This window comes from Acyrthosiphon pisum, chromosome A3, assembly GCF_005508785.2.
Source record: "Acyrthosiphon pisum isolate AL4f chromosome A3, pea_aphid_22Mar2018_4r6ur, whole genome shotgun sequence".
In the NCBI taxonomy this organism is placed as follows: Eukaryota; Metazoa; Arthropoda; class Insecta; order Hemiptera; family Aphididae; genus Acyrthosiphon; species Acyrthosiphon pisum.
The window spans coordinates 28,083,263-28,099,146 of NC_042496.1; the positions used below are offsets into that span (position 1 = coordinate 28,083,263).

The following is a 15,884-nucleotide window of genomic DNA, read 5'->3' on the forward strand; positions in this document are numbered from 1 at the left end:
ATTTAAAATTGAATATTTATTTCGTAATTAAAAATTTATAAAATGTTCAACTTTTATATCTAAGGATTGAAAATTTAAAACAAAATTTCACGTAAGTAGTTAATTCTGTTACCAAAAAATCTATAAAAAATACATAAGCACAGTTTATTTTTATAGACATTTTAAGTTAAAATTTGGACGAAATTATATATTAAAAAACCTAGAATAACTATTTTAGTTATTTTGTTGTGATTGTATTAATAATATTATTCGTGGGTACTTGAAACTTCTAAAGTATACTATTATATATCTATGATAGTACCTACCACGATTTGTTGTTGATGTATAACGTGTTATAAGTACCTAATGGATATTGTGATATGATTAATTTGGAATTTATTATAGATACCTATTATTGGTCAATTTTTTTTAATACCATAGGTAAGTATATAATATGTTAATCTTATACGTACCTAGACTGACATACCGTCTTCACTCAGAATCGTTTTTCTTATACAGTGATATTATATCATTGAATTCAAATTTAATACTATCCATTATAAAGTGACCCACTTGTAGCCTACTGTACAGCAGAGCGACATCCACTTATCCGCCTTTTTTTTGATTTTTAACTTCTTCAACAATTTTAATATTCAGTTTCCTTTTTAGTATGCATTTTTTTAAGATTTAGGGGGATAAAATCAAAAATGTGAAGTCGATCTCAAGTTGTAGACATGACGACAAATTCAAATCTATTTTTCTTAGAATTTCACTAGATCAATAAAATAGGTACGTTGGAATGAAACACGTCTAAATTCCTATGTTCCACGTGTGTTTGACAAACAAAGAAAATCAACGCTTCCAATCCCCTTAATATTCATATTATACCTACTATACACTGATTTATAGGTACTATTATAAGTGAATTATACCACGTAAATTCCAAGGAAATTGTTGTGCTATGTTATGTTTGTCTGCTAACCATCGTTTAGGTATGTAGTTTATATTTTACATCACTATTCACAACATATTCCTCTAAAAACGATTTGCGATATTTGTTAATTGGTTCAAAGCTTTTCTATAGCTTTCCTATATATTTTCTACATCCATGGATCGCTGGTGTCTATACAACAGAACTAAAAAGTAATAATAATAATAAAAAAAACGTATAAATGGTTTTAACGAAACTACAAAAAAATATTTTCTTAACATCTCATCTGCGGCAGTTGTCACGCGGCATGCACTATAAGATATTGTGCTCCAACACAATTGTCAAGTACATTATTGTATATTATATAATATAATATATATCTACAACCTATACTATACATAAATTATCATGCGATGCTTCATATTTATGTGTTATATACATACGTGTAAAAATATAATATATATAGAAGTCGTAAAACAACAATAATAATGCATGAGATCGCGTTGTCATCACCGCCGCTATGTAGTCGCGTGAGTCTTATATATTATGATGAATATTGTTAATGGTCAATGAACTTTTGGTCCACTCCGCCGCAAGCATTCTTTGTTAATTATTTATAATTATACCATTTTGGTTCCCATGCACTTTTCATAATTCATCATGTATAATAATATTAAGATGCCTCCTCGTCTATACTAATCAATTTTTATTTGTCGCGCATCTACACACATTGTGTATAAACATTATAATATTATAGTACTACCTATATCTACATTTTATGTACTATACAAAGTGATTTTTTTAAGTAATTTCCTCAGTCAATTTGCTGTGTTCTTGAAAAACTGAACAATTTCAAGTACCTACCTTGAGGCTAGAATTACCTATATAGCCTATATTTTGACAGCAACCAAAGTTTTCACAATATAATGATTTTTCAGCTTTTTAAATTTTAAATAAAAATTGACCTAGTATAATATATAGTGTCTTATGTCAACAAATCATCCAGTATTCTCTCCTTTGTTTATATTTTTTGAGACTTGTGACTTTATTTTACTTCGACCAACTACAATTATTATCTCGATTATTATCATTATTATTACAGTAAAGTGTCAAGGTCTTCTACATTACAGACGTGTAAACGTAATCGACAATGGTAAAACATCGTTTGTACATGTTGTATTGTAGTGGTTTTTATTTTTAGTCGCTCTTGCATTATTTCCGCCATTATCTCTCCCACAAAAACAATAAACGAGAAAAACACGAGACTATCGCCGTTCAAAGATTCTGCATGGCTGTGTTTTCTTATTTTATAGGCTCAGAGAATATTTGTCAGTGTCGTCAGATGATCGTACAGATGATACATCAGTCAAGGCCATTTAACGAAATAAAATATGCTTATATCGTGTATATGATAATTCGCAATTAAATATTAACCATCATAATAATATTGTCGTCATAACAATTCGTGACGTCATATTATAAGTAGGTACCTATACGGAAGCTTAATTAAATACATGATTATACATTTATACAAAATATTATTTTAGAAGAACCTGTAAGTACAATACTATATTAACATCAATTTTTATAAGAAATTAAATGTTATGCGAGTAGCTTTTATTATATATTAATATTTAAATTTATTTCAAATTCAGAAATTCGTAAATATTCTAAAAACTAACAAATTTATTTTACAAAAAACATATTGGTATCATTGTACAAAGTACTCAACAATAATAACAATAAAATAGTAATTTTGCCGCAAATTATATATAAATTCATTAAATGTAAAATCGGTTGTAATTATTAACGTATAATATACTTAAATATGTGAGTATGTGACCAACTATAAGAACTAGCTTGCGAAAAACGTTTACCTACTTATTAAGCACCTATATACCTGTACATATATACCTACATTGTCATATCTCATAATATTATAGCCATTCTTGTCAATGCGTCATAAATGACTAATTAATTTATACTAAAAAAGAATTCGTTTTATCGGTAACTTGTAATTACTTAAGTAATTATGGAATTTATAAATATTAATGTGAAAAATATTAAATGATTTTCTCTTATACAGACAATATATATAACGATATGTAATAGAACATGAATCATCATTAATCATTATAGTATGATATGGTATTGGCGTTTTTCAAAATAAAAAATAAATTTTTTTGTAAATATTATAATTAAAAAAACCAGAATAAAACGGAGTAATAAGTATTTAATCATATATTACAGTAATATAGCCATATATGCCAGTGTATGTGTGTGTTATATCACTGTAATATGTAGTCAAGTGAGATTATAGATTTAACTCGAACGTTTAAGACTAAATTATATTATAGTAATATACTAATATATATACCTATCTAAAGATTACAAAATGTGTGTTTACGTTACGATTATAACACGGTTTTCGAACAATAAATTAAACAGTAACCCCGGTATACCTACATAGGTATTATACATCTTTACACTGTAAGTATATTATGTATATAGTCTTGAGCGCACTTCCGTTTTAGGATACGCATGTGACAATAAATATATCATATAAATATACTGTAACATTTATTATAGCAATAATAGATATATAAGATAGGTACTGCCGCCGCCGCAGCTGGACAACAAATACAGGGTTTTTCGTATTTTTATAGTTGGTGGGTTAGTTAATCGGATTTGGTGTGCACCTCATACTTAGACAGATACTGAGATACAATATACCTATAAGTATAGTACGGTATCCGTCAATAATGCGTTTCGGAAACGAGCGTCTGACGACATTATCATAGCAATAGCAGTGGTGGACCAAACATATTATACCAATACAGTAATACATATACTTATACACAAACATATACAGACTTATAGGATAGGAGTATCAATGTATTGTACACAAACGACAGGCCCATACAAACATTTTATGCGCCATTGTATTCTTCCGTGCGAGTGCTTCTCTCGCGGTATATTATGTAATATACGCGAGTAGGTATGATATTCGTGACACGTATCGAATACGTGTTTGTCGCGTACACATTATTATTATTATTATGACGAGAGATAGCGCAAGGAACCACCTAAAATATCACTGCCACTGGTTTACAATATTATCTATTATACATATGATAAATATTATATTATATCGGCGTGTGTTATACACTTATACGTATGATTAGACCCCTCGCGAACTATATGCAGACAAATGCACGGCGGTGTCCGGACTCCGGGCACAACGATTTACATTATAAACGCTTCCGAAACGCTCATTAAATTCCGTACACGACTCGCGATGTCGTCTTAAATAGCATACGTCCTAACAACAGTTACTACACTACGCAGGTACACGCCGTGTAGGTAAACAATATTTCCACTGGACAACAATCCGAACATTGCGGACAAAATAAAATCAAACACTAAAAGCGGCATAATAATAATATACCTATGTAATATTACGCTTATCACAAGTAATATAATATAATTAATAAAGTATAAAGGTATCACCAATTTTCATTAATCATATATTATTATATAGTTAATCAAATTTGCTTTTTTTTTCAAAACCTCGAAGATAATATTATACATTGTTTTATTCTTTCGTAAGACTATATTATAGCATACATTCAATATTGTATATTATTATAATTCATAATATAGTATTTATAAATAACAAAACAAATTATTTGTGCATAATCGAATTTAATGATCACTGCCTACGCCGTATTAGTTGCTGCAGCAGTTATAAACATATAACTGGACCCAATTTGTTTGCTTTATATTATTATGTTATTATTATTATTATTAGGTATGTGTATAATAATATATACGTGTGCTTCGATCGGCGTAAACTTGTTTTATTTACAATTTTTATTTCAAAGGAAAATACACCATCCGACAACCGTTCAGACGATATTCACGACGTATTATATATACTATATATAAATAATAAGTCGGTCTATAATGACATGGTGCCTATACAATAATTGCATAAGTGTTGCAAATCGCTTGGTCACGTTTTATCTAGCTGGATGTGTACTTCTTTTTCACCTTTTCAATACAATAAAAGAACGCAGCCACACCTTCCGCAAAACGAAAACAATATAACCTCTAGTCCGTGTGACAGTTACATATACATATATATTGTGCTCTTTTTTTCAATCTTTATATCTCGGACTTGTGATTAATGGGCAGATAAATTGTTTTTATTGTGAGCAGCAAACCATCTCACATTTCATACGTAGGAATTTTTGTTACCAAAAAAAAATAAAATATATATATAATAACGTGTATAATATGGTTTTTGGTTAAGAGGTCATGACACCCTAAACCGATACCGACACATGAAACCACAATCACAGTTCATTTAGCACGAAAAAAATAAGCGTACTTTAATGTCGTAAAATAATTGGGAATTTTTTTATGTAACACACTGCAGAGTGCAGATAACCATAATATATACTTAACTGATACAGTGATATACCTACAACGCATGGGGTACATGTATGATGTATAGTATGCGTATACCTATTACCTATATAATATATATTATATTATGTATACATAATTCATTAAACATTTCACTCCAATAAAATAAATAAATAAATAAAATAAATACAATTTTATCAATTTGATGTATAATATATTGTATACTTATGAAATTAAATTTACAATCTACATTAGCTGTCTAAATTATAGTGATTAAGTACAAATGTATTAAATCACCTTGAGCAAAGAGTGCAAACAGGCTACTGCAGCAGTGGTTATGAACATGTTTTTAATAATATGTAAGTAATCAGTAATCACTAATTATCTTATCGAGACGATGGACGAAGCTACAACTAACAACACCACAAACTTATAAATGATTATAAACATGATGTGTTGAATATTGTATTTTATTCATAAACCGTAAAACCGAACAAAATATTAAAATTCTTATAATATCCCGATTTGCTTTAATGGGTATTGCGGGTAGGCCTATACATTTAGTTTTATGTTTTAAACCAAACCGTTTGTTAGAACTATTTATGACACCATACATAAGGTACATTATAATAATAACATATTATACTTATATTATCTAAACTTACAATCGACTGGATAAATCTAGATTTTAATACGTATAGTATTGCATAGCTAAAGATATATAATTTTCAATTTATACTTATAATATAATATACGCCATAAAAATAACGAACTACCTATTTAAAAGTTATATTGCTATACGTATCATAAAAAAGTATGTAATTGTTTAATAGTAGGTACATAATAAATTCGAGATCCATTTCAACAAATGAAGGGTTCGTAAAAACATAATAATATATAGGTTTATTTAACTATAAAGGTAATAATAAATAGTACATTTAATTTCCAACGACCTCTCAATATAGAGCAATATAAGTATTAATAACGGATTACGTAGGAATGTAGAATGCAATTCTATATATTATATTATATTATAATATATATTATTATAATCCACCAAATAGGTACTTTATAAGCTAATTGGTTTTTTAAATTTCTAACGAAATAATATTGTTTTATTTGAGCATCGTCATCCCTGATAAATACAAACACGAATGAACTTTAACTCAAGAGCAAAAAAATTTTTACAACAGTTATAATACTTTTGGTATATTTTGAAGTAGTATAGTTTACCACACCCAGTTTTATTATTTAAAACATTCCTCAATTTATACCGTATAAATAGAAGTCCGACGAGATGCCCGAATGATGGTTACTTAGGGTGGTATACAGATATCAAACAAATTCCAATAATATTTCGTGGAAGTAAATATATTATATTATATTGTACCGAACTGGTTTTATTCAACGCATCTGATTTCCATAATCTTAATCGGATTCAATAGACGGCTACAGACGATGGACCACCAGCCATTCAACGCATAACGCAAATAGTTTCAACCAAAAACAATATTATTCACCGTCATTGCTTATGGTTTTAAAGAAAAAATTATACAGATTTAGGTGCTCTTGTTAGTTTATTCATCTTTACACAATTACTTTAACGTTCAACTTGACGCCCACTGTAGGGTACCAATAATAAAAATATATTCTTGTAGGACGTATGTTGTCTCAACAAATGGACAAACGGAGCAAATTTTCGATCAACAGTTACAATTTCGTGTTGTTAGCTTTAACAACGCAGTGAATATTGACCTATTATCAAAATAAAAGACAAAACTTGCCATGTTCTCTCTTCTGTTTTTTACAATATATAAATGTTTAAGTGTGTTATGAGCATTTTAAAATAAAAATATTATATTTCAAACGAAACAGTTATTGGCTATAGCCGTACAGATGAGTGATGATTGTATTGATTAAAGAAATCACGTGATAACGTTTAACAGTATTTATATTTCATTCTCGTGAAATGCATTATTGTTCCATAATCTAACAATTTTACGATTTACTTTAAATAGTTTTTTATATTTAACGACTAAAGAAACTCACTCAATAACATAAACCACACATCTAAACGACTATAGGCAAAGCACTTTTGGACTAGTAGGAAATGAATTAAAATCGTACGCAATTATTTTTTTTCTAGGAAATGATAGTTATATAAAATTAATATATCAGATATATTTTTATTGGTTATCCTTGTTAATTATTAGTACAGTAAGTACTAGTTAATTATTAGTATAGTAAGTACATTAAGACACAAACGCCAAAACTGTAGGTTGTTAAAATCTACAGGTATGGTATTAAAACGTATAAAAAAGGCTATGTAATTACTTAATATGAAATATCTTGATCCGTGGTATTCGGTGCTAATTTACTAAAGTATGTTTTATTGGGTGATATACATTATAATATTATAATATATTATGTTAGTTGTACATACACCGTTATCGAAACGCTACAATGTTCTATGAAATTTATTTGTGGTGATTTTGTCTTTCATCCCGCATCATACAAAATCTAAATTATACCACCGTCGCGGTCGGACACAATAATAGTGCTCAATAATAAGCGTCGTAGATGCGTCCGTCATTGTATCAATGTAATATTCCTAAATACCATGTATAATATAGGTGACTGCAGAGTGCAGGTATGCTATTCGGGCAAATGTAAACCCCCATAAAATTTTGTGAATTCCCCTAATACCATTTTGCTACCGTATTACACTTAGGTACGTAAATTCCCCTAAAACATTCTGCTGTTTAAACACAGTAACTACGAGTACCTATTTATTTATTTTTTATTTATAAAAATTTCAACGCTGCAAGGGCATAATTATCATTTTAAATCAAATTTTAACCATAGCCATCCAAATATTTTTATATTTATTGATACATTAAAGAATATTCAATCAGAAATTTACATAAAATTACAAAGTATACATAAGCCAAATAGATGTCATAATAATAAGTTAAAAAGACGACAACAATTATTAAACCAACTAATTTAAAATTATAAAGATCAAAAAATAATTAAATTTCATTATATAAAAAAAATTTCACATTATTACTCTATCGAAAAATAATCAAAATCAACAATATCTACAAACAACACTTAATAATTTTAATAATTTTAATAAAACTAGAATAACGATAAATATGAATTTTTCTAATAAGTTGAATTTTTCTATAAAGAAAAAAATTTATTTTTGGAGGATAACTAGAACCGCCTCCATGTGGTGTCCTCTGGGTTACGCTAAATGGTTCTAATTTTTATTTAGGGGAGTTTACGTAAGTGTAATACGGTAGCAAAATGTTTTTAGGGGAGTTTACATAAGCGTAATACGGTAGCAAAATGTTCTTAGGGGAGTTTACTACTATAGGGGAATTTACTATTACATTTTTCATGGGAGTTTACATTTGCCCTGCTATTCACGGCCTACCTTGATGAGCATTCTAGAGAGCATTTCGTATGGGGGGGAGGGGGGACACAAATTAGAGATTATAGGTGAGACTCTTTCGAAATTCGTTTCACCAAAATTTCGTCACACTCGCACTGCACAAGTGCACAACACTAATTAGGTATACTAGGTAATAAAAATGGTATAGGATACAATTATATCCACACTCGCGGACGCCAACGCAAAAACTGTTCGATCGAAAATTACCATGAACGGTAATCTATAGTCTATACCGTAATCAATAAGTAATAACTAACCGCGACATTAATTGAAAGTGATGTATTTTATTTAGTATTGTGCTTTGGCGAAACGAGGCTTGATCAACTCCATCCTGACGAAATGTGACGCCCGTTTTCCGTGGATTACGTATCAGGTAGCCGTCAAAGTAGGATGCAAAAAATCACGTTTATCATGATAAATTACTCATCGATTTCCTGTAAGAATATAAAGTTTCATACGCCTCGACGCCCGTTGTTTAGAAATTAGAATTTATTGTATTTACGTGTTATACAATTCTAAAATGGGGAGAATTTGAAAATTCCGAGGAAAACACTGTTAAAATAATATCGTTACATGCTGAATGCAACGATTTTTAGTTATATTGAAAGTCTAAACATCGATAAATATACATTTTAATGTTAAAAAAAACTGGAAATGTAGATCATGGATAATGGGTTTATTAATGCTATGCATATTGGTGTAGGTATACCTAATTGGCAAGTGTGTATCGTACTATCATTACGTCATATTATTATCGATACAAATATAATATACAATAACATTTGGTTCACGGCGCAGCGGCGCACTGTCTAGTAATCATCACATTCATTATACAATATTATGCATTTATACATGCTTAATTGTGAAGCCGGTTTTAATTATACAGTTTATAGGAGAACGGAAATTGATGCAGCAAACGTAAAATATAAAGAATACAATTATCGTTGAAAATAGCTCAATATAATATGCATAGCGTGTATAATATTAGAAAAGCTGATGTTTAAAAAAATCATACAATGTAATAATAACATGCTTTATAATATTATAATGTAATCAGTCCGATAAATTGATTTTGTCGGCTAGTTGGCATTTTTAGAATATTGTTGGTGCAGTCTGTATTGTGTTACCTCCCAAATAACGCCTCTGATGTTGCAGGCCATTGTTTTCTTGCATTAATATCTACTTAAGTGAAACTACCGCTAAACGAGTCTAAAGTCGATTAATTAAAAACATAATACAATTTTAATTATTAATATTGTTCAAAAAATTACAAATAATAAAATACACTGTACGTTATAATATATCACTCAGATTTGTAAAAACAGGTTGTTAATGTTAAATTTAATTTTAACGCTACATGAGCATTTATATAGGAATCGAATACAGCATTGAATAGCAGTAACTGCAGAATAAATATAATATATAATATAATTTTTTAAATTGCACCATTTGTAGTTTGTAAAATGTTTAGCGCAATAAAAATATAAATTTGAATCCTCATTATACGTTAGTATGCCGATCAGCAATTATATAGCTATACTGATTATGATTTCCTAATATTTGGTATAACAATTTTATATAAGTCGATCTAGGAAATTAAATGTACTCATTCACATTTAGCTAATATTATTATTGTTGTAAGCTAAAACCCTAATTGTCGATGTCGATGCTGTACTAAGAATAAAAAAAATGTATATCATAATAAATAAATATATTATAATATATTATACCAACAATCGTAATAAATAAATAAATAGAAAAAGGCAAAAGTGAAAAGTAATTACTACGACGGTTTAATTTTAAATTTTAATCAACACTATTCACAGTCATATTATAAAACACGTGATACGTATTATATTACTATTTATATTTTATAATATTAATTTATATTATACCATGTCGTTTAAGACATAATTTTTTTTCAAATAGAAGACTCGATTTCACGGCCGACCGGGTTCGAAAAATTAAATAATCATTAAAAAACGTTTTATCTGACGTATAGTACCATTGCACCGCCACGACGGAACCACCACCACTAGTGTTACACAAACATTAACATTTTGGCGGGACTTTTTCTTTTTTTTTCTACAACGTACCTAAATAATATTCCTTTAGACCGCAGCACATCTGCCGGCCGGCTGACTCCCACTCGCCGACAATGTCGCCGCCGCCACTATATTACCGCCGATCGGCACAACAGACGACGGGCACGTGTATTTCCTCGTTCATTTCTCTTCCATCAACTCTCCTCTCCATCACTTCATATTCTTTCTCTTCCATCCATAACAATATAATAGTATTATTATGCCATACGCGCGCGCGCACGTGTCCGACTGCACCGGGCCAACGCGAAGAGTATTGTGCCCGCGTATATTATTTTATTTTCGGTGATTGTAATATTTGTATTTTGTATTTATGTACGATACATACATAACGTTACATGCGTATAACCCTTTTTATAAAAACGACAACAGGAAACGAAACTAACCGAGTTCTTATTATAGGTATAGGTAGGTACGTGCGCACAGAGATATATATAGGTACGTCGTGTATGGTTGGGATGGAAATTACATTATTACCCGGTGTTTGAGTATTTCATAAAGTACTAATAATAATAATTATACATACACTAATTGTGCACACCACAGTTTCCAACGTTTTTCTACTTCCGTTTCTGAAACACTCGATGTAAGCATGTAGGTAATGGCTTGCAATATTATTATACAGACGCGGATTCACGATAGAGGAAAAAAACAAATTTCGTGCTGTATATACGATTAAAATCAAAACCAAACTACTATAACGAATTCCGTTGCCTGAGATGAACGGGTTAACACCTTATAGGAGACTTATAACTGTGTCATATATAAACAGCATAATATGTACGTATTGCCAATATTATTCAGCATACCTACCTATACCATAGCTGGTTCAGCCAGTTTAAAAGTTTATTCCACATTTTATCGCGTAGTCATTTTATTGACATCGATAGCTATATATCTATATAGAAAAAAACATATTTATTACATCATACAGTTATTACTATTTATAGGTACCGAATGGTAAAAATGTAAAATACTAAAATATTGTCACCTTATGCCACACAAAAAATTAGTACGTATCTATAATGGACAAATATGATATAGCTATATACGTATTATTTAATAACTAATCTTAAACAGTAAGCACGCAATTTTTAAATTCTATACAGGTGAACGGTTACAACCATATACCTAGTTGTGACGTTTATAAAATTAGTTAAATATTAATAGAATTCCAATGAAGATTATCGCTGTATATAAAACACAATATGCTATATGCGTAATGCAGCATAGCGAAATTCCTTCCCGTAAAACTAAAATATATATCTACCTATTATTAATTATAATACCTAAAAAACGAATATTTAATATGCCGTTATCAAATAAAAATTTCGATATTTGAATAATACATAGGTAATATTCAAATAATATCATTAGAAATTATTAGCAGTGCCGCTAACACTTCCATTGAGCTCAGGAACCAGGAGGCCTCCAAAACATTAACGATCCCATCTAAGACCTCAGACAAAATAAGAGCAATAGGTATACGATTATAATATATTATTATCTTAAAGTACATACAGTTAATATATTTCACCTAATTTTCTCCAACAGGGTTATTCTACACTTTATTATATAAAAATATCACGGGAATTAAGTTCTCTTGAGAATCTTTTCCATTTGTGGTTATTAGGGAAATGGATATATTTTTTAAATCTCTAACTTTTTTTTTTCATTGTCAATATATAATGTATATGTCTGTACCTATAAGTATTATAAATACAAAAGCCACACAATAAGTAGGAGGTAAGCAAACAAATGAATGAATAATATGAATTATTAAGAATAATGAACATAAAAAAGACGGGAAAGGAAGGATCCTCCCAATGGTAACAAGTTTATACAAAAACGTGTTAGGTAACTGTTGAACACTTGTAGGTACATTGTAAAATATGACATATTAGTCGAAATTTTATATATTTATGACTGTCTTTTTTCACAAAAACATCGGCGGCGCCCCTATAAATTCTTCAAAAAAGACTGACCTTGGTGCAAACCTGCTGTTTTGTATTAATATTATAGAAAATTCTCAGTGATGCTGATGCAAGGAATGTATTGGTTCTACGATATACCTACATATTTTTTTCTGTATAGCTTTTTGTGGGTAAAACTATATTTAGGAATGTTCATGTAACACTCACTGTAGCACCACCATTCTAGAGAATAGTGATCACTAATCAGATATTAAGACGTATGGATTATGGGTGTAGTATATTTACTTATTGAACGAGTAATTTTCAGTTTTATCAACAGTTTCTAGACGTAAAGAAAATATACGAGTATTATAGAAAGTATTGTATAGTATTATTATAGAAAAGTGTTAAACTGTAGGAAATAGGATCACCCTGAGTCTCAATGAAATGCAAATTCGAGATGTCATACATAATATTATAATGATTTAAAATGATTCGGATTTTTATGTTGGCGTATATCTAAAACTTTTTTCAATCTTGCTGCTATAAACTATTTTTCTTATATATATATGTGTTAAATAAATATACAATCTATAAGGCCGCTATAAGTTTATTGGATACATAGAGGTAAGCTACACTATAGGTATATAATTAAAAAACATAAATACATACATATGAAGACAAACTTCAAAAAGAGAAGCCACTCATTATGACTCTCGTAGAAATTACAATCAAAATACAAAACAAGATTATGCAGTTTGAAACGTGCACCTATGATGTTAGATAAATACAACACATTGCATAAATTAACGTCCACTTCTGACATTTTTTTAAAAATTTTTACGATATTTAGTAGATATCTGATATACGTATATGTTTTTTGAATATTATTGTATTTCAGTATTTTAAAGGTTAGGTTAGAAGTTTTTTTTTTTTTTTTTTTTATTTATTTGAAGAAATCTACAATCTATACATGCTTTTTGTACAATAAGTAGGTTTGATATATGAAAGGTAAAATATGATATGAGTAGTTAGATTAGGGAAGATACCCAGTGGTAACACCCTGTAGGTTAGAAGTTAAATACTTAAATATATACATATTAAATCGATATATTATACAGTAGGTATAATATTATATTGTATTTTCAAATATATTTTTAATTTATTTGTGTATAAATTATTAATGTAATTTATTAATTTGTTATGGTTTTTTAGGCAGTTGTCACTATATAAATATTTTATTTTTAATTTGAAAAAAATCAATAAAACATAAGACAACTGAAATTTGGTGACCTAAAAAAATTTCTACGAAATAAAAACCGATAATCGTAAAAATATAAAATGTCAACTATAGATTGTTATTTTTTATATTGAACTTAAATAAACATAATATTGTCTAAAAAATTGTTTGTATACAATTTTTACTATTAGGATATACACAATCAAACATAGTACGTCGATTATTAGAATTATAAACGATTAAACGAATAAATATCTACATTTAATTAAATATTATAGACATTTCAGTATACATTATATCATACGGCAAGTAATTATATTCATTTTTTTTTTATATATATTATATTTATTCTCGATCTATATTATAGAGAATATGCATGAAAGGTTGCGATATTTTAAATTTTCTTAGAGCTCAAAATATAAACACAACCCAGCTTGAAACTCTCCGTAATAAAACGACTACAGCGGCACACGATTTATTTTGTTCGGGGAGACTGAAGATAATCTGAGACGTGGAGAAAATTGGGGTGAGACATGGCGGGAATCGGACAAGAGAAGACATTATAATATGGGCCATGTGTTTGGCATATTTGAATGAGAACAAAGACAGACGCCAAAATATTACCACCAAAGGAGTGAAGAAAAGAAACAGTCACACGTTGGTTAGGTCACTGTTGTGATTGGATCACTGCAGGGGTGAAACGGCAATTGTATATAGGTATTATTATGCATACTTACGTATCGCTGGTAAATAATACTATATCCCACTGGAAGGGAAATATTTTGGGTATTTACCACGTACCTATACAAGGCTATACAACACTGTTATATTTTTTTTACTCCTTCAAAAATGTCGGTAAATATTTAATTTATTTTTGGTCATTGTAAATAACTTTTGTTCTGATCACGGCATTTTATCAAGTCTGATGTGTTTATCTACGTTTTGGACTAATAGTTTTTAACGTAGGTATATATTTTTAAAAAAGAAACAAAAACACGCAAGTCAAAGATTGAAATAAACAAAATATACGCTAAAATGGTGAGTTATTATACGTTCCTTCAATCCCACCAATTTTGTCACACGCAGTTTAAAAGACTCCGTATAATTACGAATATATCGTATTCAAAATGTACAACATAATAATGTATGAAACACATGTTTTCTATTCTAACACAAAAAGTCATCAAATCTAACTTTTTTATGTACAAATCAAAACGAATAAAAGAATATTTAACTTTTAAAACATTTTGTGTGTGTATAAACGATTATAGTCATATGTAATAGGATCTCCTTATTGAACTATTTAGTATTGAAACGTCTTATAATATATTACAACCTCGTTTATAATTAAATTTCACAAAATAAATAAAATGTAGTTATTTATTTTATATTTCCTCGAAGAATGCATTTCTTAAAAACACGACGAAACCAAACAACAAAATGATTTATTATGCAAATGACTCAGGCATGTCCAGGACAAAATCTTATTCATTAATTATAAACCTTATAATCCAGTTTGTTAACATCCTCAAAAAACCACGACGTAAAATAAAATTATATGTATACAGCATACACGCGGTGCTATTAGTTTGTAAACACTTAACACTGCACGCAGTGAATAATATCTTGAAAATGTATTAATATAATATTATTACAGACGGATTTCGTTTCATTAATTCTTTTGACGACTAAGATTTACAATTTTTTTTTTTTATAATAACAATTTTTTTTTAAAAAGATAATAAAAATGTAATATTAATAAAAAACGATTTGTAATACCTAAGTACCTACCCACCTCCGTACTCGGATAAAACATATTATGAAACGT

The 15,884-nt window shown here is 28.9% G+C and overlaps 1 protein-coding gene across 1 annotated transcript in view; it reads right to left on the bottom strand.

Annotated features, from left to right (window-relative positions):
* Positions 1-15,884, bottom strand: part of LOC100161548 (rho GTPase-activating protein 7) — a 124,958-nt gene that overhangs the window by 108,089 nt on the left and 985 nt on the right. The gene's annotated exons all lie outside the window — the stretch shown is intronic.